The sequence below is a fragment of the Xenia sp. Carnegie-2017 genome, unplaced genomic scaffold (assembly GCF_021976095.1).
Source record: "Xenia sp. Carnegie-2017 unplaced genomic scaffold, XeniaSp_v1 HiC_scaffold_6, whole genome shotgun sequence".
Classification (NCBI taxonomy): domain Eukaryota; kingdom Metazoa; phylum Cnidaria; class Anthozoa; order Malacalcyonacea; family Xeniidae; genus Xenia; species Xenia sp. Carnegie-2017.
The window spans coordinates 32,696-39,456 of record NW_025813526.1 but is presented as its reverse complement, the minus strand read 5'-3'; the positions used below and the strand labels follow the sequence as shown (position 1 = coordinate 39,456).

General features: G+C 36.2%; 2 long non-coding RNA genes across 3 annotated transcripts; both read right to left on the bottom strand.

The window, feature by feature from the left end:
• Positions 1-552: 552 nt before the first annotated feature.
• Positions 553-1,286, bottom strand: LOC124457867. Its single transcript, XR_006952849.1, has 3 exons — positions 1,226-1,286; positions 1,011-1,141; positions 553-650 (listed from the first exon to the last, which is right to left on the bottom strand). It is a non-coding gene; the product is annotated as an uncharacterized LOC124457867 (long non-coding RNA).
• Positions 1,287-3,059: 1,773 nt separating this feature from the next.
• On the bottom strand, positions 3,060-3,765 carry LOC124457967. 2 transcript variants are annotated; one of them, XR_006952920.1, is made up of 4 exons: positions 3,746-3,765; positions 3,306-3,346; positions 3,201-3,218; positions 3,060-3,113 (listed from the first exon to the last, which is right to left on the bottom strand). It is a non-coding gene; the product is annotated as an uncharacterized LOC124457967 (long non-coding RNA). The 2 variants fall into 2 exon arrangements; XR_006952919.1 differs by lacking the exon at positions 3,746-3,765 and having other exon boundaries at positions 3,306-3,426.
• Between the last annotated feature and the right edge of the window lie 2,996 nt (positions 3,766-6,761).

The following is a 6,761-nucleotide window of genomic DNA, read 5'->3' as shown; positions in this document are numbered from 1 at the left end:
TTCGTGCAATCAAATAGTCGGACATGGTATTGTATTTGTAGAAGAGAGCCAATAAAATAAAAAGATTCTCTTGGGGCATTTGTAAATATTAGTTTAGAAATACAGATCGACTAATTATAAAGGCAGAAGATGTAAGAGTGAATAAAAACCATTTCCCGTCAAATCAAAGGAAAGCTTGGATATGACATGCAATATGCAGGTATAAAGTTGTAGAGAAAAATAAAAACATTTTAACGTTGTCACGGATATTACGAATGCCGTGACAAAGTGTTGACGAGTTTCACATGCATTTGTAAAACATGTTTCACATGCATATGGAGGATAAAGTTTTAGATAACATGGTTAAATAACATTAGCGAAACTTTCAATAAAAGATCACTCCTGACAAATCATAAGACTGGAGCATATTGTGACTCAAGTTTCAACATTCGATCACTCCTGATGAAGACACTACGCTAGAGTATATGTAAACTTATCTTTCAACAACATATCGTTCATGCTCAAGATATTAGACTGACGTACGACAATCTCTAATATCATATAAATCTCGATAAAAAATCTGGTCCCCGGAGTTGACATGCTATCAGATAGGCAACAAACAAAGATGAGATAGCAGTACAAACCTGTATTATCGCAGCAAAGCTTCAAATCTTTAACAAGATGATTATAGATGTATAACATGAAAATAGCGATCAATATTAGTAAAGTTGGCTTAAGGATGTAATTTAATGTAAACATACGTTGAAATTAAACAGTTACAATTAACTATATCGTATAAATATCCTTCCCTATTTAAAATAATCTACACATTATCCTCAATAACGAACTATACACATTGCTGCATTTGACCTCAGGTGTGTTGGGAAACGTCATGTAAGGAGTCTCAAAGTACCAATATAAATTAGCAAACTTTGTGATCTATCTTACCAAATTGACTTAAATTGAGCAATAAAAATCTTAATCTTCAACAAAGCATATCAAAAGATTTCTATGAATGTATAAAAGTATACAATCGTTAAAAAGATCACGCTTGCACGCTTTTTTCTTCACCAACTGAGCAAAGATTCTCTTTTTCTTTGAACTGCTTGTCAACAATCATTGAAAGATTATTCAAAAACTCTTCTGAGGTTATCGTTTGTGCCTATTACGTAGGTTTGAGGGACAATGTAAGTACATGCATGTACAACAAAGAACACAGGTGAAGGCTTTAATTCGTATTACTTACTTTCGAATACAGCGCATGTGCAAGGAATGGCAGTTTACGAAGAGTTCGACCACTTAGTTGATAACTTTTCGTAAACAAGAAAATGAGAGAAAGAATACTTCGTAGGTTTATCACAGTGAGACGCTTGACTGCTCCTTGCAAGTTCAAAAGGAGAAGAGCCTCCCAAAGAAACCTAACCAAAAGTCAACCAATATTCGTGATTATTTGAGAGTGGTCCATTACTTGATAATTACTGACTACGATAACAAAGAAAAAACATCTTTACGCCTTAAATGTAGATGTAATACAAAGTTAAATTTTATTTATGTTGCAAGTATTAAGACGGTATATTTTAAACCTCAGTCCTAAATTATTTGAGAACTCATCTGAACATGCACAAACAACTCAACAAACTGTTCGAGTTTACAATCATGGCAATGACAAACAGAACAAGCTTGCATCCTTCTGTGGTTCATTTGGTCACATATTGGGGAAATCATATATTTCAATCATAATGAGAAATTTAGTCATTTAACAAATTTTTCATATTCATAGTGATGGCAACAACAAGCTGGACCTATTTTCATCACTTTCTGAGTAATTAATCGCTTCGTCACAAAAATATAAGAAGATCATCTGAGCATGCGCAGTACGCTAGGGCATGCGCAGCACGCTCAAGCATGCAAAGTCCACTTGACCAATTGTCCGAGTTGATAGTCATGGAAACGACCAACTACATTTACTAGCATCAATTAGGGAGTATATAACTTGCTTATTAACAAATTATTAAAGATATCAACTGAGCATGCGCAGTTAAATTGATTGGCTGCCAATGTTCATGGTCATGGCAACGACCAATTGCATCTACTAGCCCCGATTTTGAAGTAAATAGCATGTTTAGTAACAATTTAATGGAGAAATCATCGCTCGTGCGCATGCGCAGCCCACTCGACTAATTGTTTATAGTCATGGCAACGACTAACTAGATGTACTTGCACTACATCTGGGGCAATTATCCCACTTAATCGCAAATTATCAAAGAAATTATCTGGGCATGCGCAGTTGTGACTATAATAATACCACAACTTTCGTAAGCCTCTAAATTTTTGTATATATAAATATAAATCTATAGCTTCATATAGTAGATGTCAACTATCAGTGGAAGCTGGGTGCGATATAGTATGCAGTGGCTTAGGGGTCCACACTTCGGTGGCGACCGCACTCTCCCTGCGTACCTCGAGCAAAGCCTATCGCAGGTGATCTCGGGGTCTGATGGGCGGAAGCTTGCTATTGCATCTCCCAAGTAGGATAGCGTGGAGGGCCGAAATCTGCTACCGAAACGTTAACATGCCGCGTTTTAGTGCCTTACGCTTAAGAAGGTATCGGGAAGCACGGACCGAAAACGGGGTTTTTTCCTTTCAAAATTTGTCTTTTTTCTTTACAAGAATTCTTCTCATAAAAGAAACTAGAACATACTGCCAAGGTTCAGACAACTTCTGAAAATCCCCCGGGCGTAGTTTCGTTTTCTTTGTAAAACGAGAAGAATACTAACTTGAAAACATGAAGACTGGGTGACATAATATTTACCATAAACGAAGACAAGAAATGTTTATTTTACTCTGTGACATCACTTTACTTTAAAGTGAAAGGTTTGAACATGGGAGTATCGTTACATGTTTGTAGATGTAGATCGTCCAGGTTAGTAAAGTCCTGAAAAGAACTGTTGTTGTTGATGCTGACTCTAAAGATGACTACCGCTAAGGTTGTTGAGAAGTCAGTCAACATCAACATCAACAGTCCTTCGCAGGACTCCACTAACCTCGACGATCTACATCTAAACATCTACTTCACTTACTCGGCTATCTTCTTTAATTCAAGACTACAGTGTGTTACATCGTTGTCGACAAAGCTACAATGGAAAATAGGAGAAAAAGTTGTACATCGGAAATGAAAACCATGTCATCAACATAGAAGTGAACAAAAATTTCTAACAAACCGTTAAATTTCCAGAGCTCTACATACACAATTAAGGACAAATATAAGAAGAAAAAACACCGTCAATTTTTGTCAAAATAAAATTTCGTGTATTTTTCAGTTGTACCTTAAATCCAAAATTTGAGTGGCTGGTGATATGATACTGGTCTGTGATGAAACGGTGAACATTAATTTTGATTATTAAAAATTATCTACAATGCAATCGTTTGCAATCAATTTCTATATAGCTGCACCTCTCTATTTAAGCAACATGTTTGTATAACTTGCACAAACGACTATATTGTGGTATGGAAATAAAACAGTAGACGTAAAGGTACAAAGTACTGAGAAGAGGGATATACTTCACGAGGCAAATTGTTGTTTTATATTGTATATGATGACAGGTTGCGGTAAGCCATTTCGGCGTTCCTTTGGCCAGAAAACATAATTGACCGGCAGCCATTTCGTTGATCACGTGCACAAGAAGACATAAGTTACATACAAACAAATAGTGCTGTTTCAACTATATTTTTTCTTATCCTGTGGTAAAAACATTGAATACCCTACCCTTACAAGTTCCTCGATGCAAGAATGGTAAATTTTGTAAATAGCTTTGGCTGATGGCGGACCAAGATACTGTTTGATGTCGGCTCTGTGGGCGAACAAATAGCGAAGTTAGATGAGAAAGTGAATTAAAAAACTTTCGAGTCACAAACATATTTTTCAACCTGTCCACGAACGCAACGTCTATGGCTCTAGTTATGTTCGATGTTGTCAATATAATTACATTAGGATGTCTGAAATAAGAAGAAAACAACATTGGGGAAGACTAGGTTTAGCAAATAAACGCATAAATGTAGTTCAAATCAAGACTTCTGTAAATACGTAATTGATAGATAATAAGTATTTGACTGAGCAAAGTTGTCATCAAGCAAGTTTGTTCATGTCATATAAATATTTTCGTGCTTTTACTCCTGTAAAAGCGACAATATTGTAGAGAAAGAAATAATACATAGTTCTAAAGATAGCAAATACCATAGTGAATGGTAAATGTAATATAATAAGTTGATAAAGACTGTTGTCTTGGCATTATAAATATCGGTAGATTGTAAATTTTCATTCAGCAGACGTTGACACCTGAGGAGTAGTCTGCCGAAATGCATCGTGTCGTTTAATTTAGAACTATTGGGTTAGTGCTCTTTACAAAGAAAACGAAACTACGCCCGGGGGGATTTTCAGAAGTTGTCTGAACCTTGGCAGTATGTTCTAGTTTCTTTTATGAGAAGAATTCTTGTAAAGAAAAAAGACAAATTTTGAAAGGAAAAAACCCCGTTTTCGGTCCATGCTTCCCGATACCTTCTTAAGCGTAAGGCACTAAAACGCGGCATGTTAACGTTTCGGTAGCAGATTTCGGCCCCTCCACGCTATCCTACTTGGGAGATGCAATAGCAAGCTTCCGCCCATCAGACCCCGAGATCACCTGCGATAGGCTTTGCTCGAGGTACGCAGGGAGAGTGCGGTCGCCACCGAAGTGTGGACCCCTAAGCCACTGCATACTATATCGCACCCAGCTTCCACTGATAGTTGACATCTACTATATGAAGCTATAGATTTATATTTATATATACAAAAATTTAGAGGCTTAAGAAAGTTGTGGTATTATTATAGTCACAACTGCGCATGCCCAGATAATTTCTTTGATAATTTGCGATTAAGTGGGATAATTGCCCCAGATGTAGTGCAAGTACATCTAGTTAGTCGTTGCCATGACTATAAACAATTAGTCGAGTGGGCTGCGCATGCGCTCGTGCGCATGCGCAGATGATTTCTCCATTAAATTGTTACTAAACATGCTATTTACTTCAAAATCGGGGCTAGTAGATGCAATTGGTCGTTGCCATGACCATGAACATTGGCAGCCAATCAATTTAACTGCGCATGCTCAGTTGATATCTTTAATAATTTGTTAATAAGCAAGTTATATACTCCCTAATTGATGCTAGTAAATGTAGTTGGTCGTTTCCATGACTATCAACTCGGACAATTGGTCAAGTGGACTTTGCATGCTTGAGCGTGCTGCGCATGCCCAAGCGTACTGCGCATGCTCAGATGATCTTCTTATATTTTTGTGACGAAGCGATTAATTACTCAGAAAGTGATGAAAATAGGTCCAGCTTGTTGTTGCCATCACTATGAATATGAAAAATTTGTTAAATGACTAAATTTCTCATTATGATTGAAATATATGATTTCCCAATATGTGACCAAATGAACCACAGAAGGATGCAAGCTTGTTCTGTTTGTCATTGCCATGATTGTAAACTCGAACAGTTTGTTGAGTTGTTTGTGCATGTTCAGATGAGTTCTCAAATAATTTAGGACTGAGGTTTAAAATATACCGTCTTAATACTTGCAACATAAATAAAATTTAACTTTGTATTACATCTACATTTAAGGCGTAAAGATGTTTTTTCTTTGTTATCGTAGTCAGTAATTATCAAGTAATGGACCACTCTCAAATAATCACGAATATTGGTTGACTTTTGGTTAGGTTTCTTTGTGAGGCTCTTCTCCTTTTGAACTTGCAAGGAGCAGTCAAGCGTCTCACTGTGATAAACCTACGAAGTATTCTTTCTCTCATTTTCTTGTTTACAAAAAGTTATCAACTAAGTGGTCGAACTCTTCGTAAACTGCCATTCCTTGCACATGCGCTGTATTCGAAAGTAAGTAATACGAATTAAAGCCTTCACCCGTGTTCTTTGTTGTACATGCATGTACTTACATTGTCCCTCAAACCTACGTAATAGGCACAAACGATAACCTCAGAAGAGTTTTGAATAATCTTTCAATGATTGTTGACAAGCAGTTCAAAGAAAAGAGAATCTTTGCTCAGTTGGTGAAGAAAAAAGCGTGCAAGCGTGATCTTTTAACGATTGTATACTTTTTATACATTCATAGAAATCTTTGGATATGCTTTGTTGAAGATTAAGATTTTTATTGCTCAATTTAAGTCAATTTGGTAAGATAGATCACAAAGTTTGCTAATTTATATTGGTACTTTGAGACTCCTTACATGACGTTTCCCCAACACACCCGAGGTCAAATGCAGCAATGTGTATAGTTCGTTATTGAGGATAATGTGTAGATTATTTTAAATAGGAAGGATATTTATACGATATAGTTAATTGTAACTGTTTAATTTCAACGTATGTTTACATTAAATTACATCCTTAAGCCAACTTTACTAATATTGATCGCTATTTTCATGTTATACATCTATAATCATCTTGTTAAAGATTTGAAGCTTTGCTGCGATAATACAGGTTTGTACTGCTATCTCATCTTTGTTTGTTGCCTATCTGATAGCATGTCAACTCCGGGGACCAGATTTTTTATCGAGATTTATATGACATTAGAGATTGTCGTACGTCAGTCTAATATCTTGAGCATGAACGATATGTTGTTGAAAGATAAGTTTACATATACTCTAGCGTAGTGTCTTCATCAGGAGTGATCGAATGTTGAAACTTGAGTCACAATATGCTCCAGTCTTATGATTTGTCAGGAGTGATCTTTTATTGAA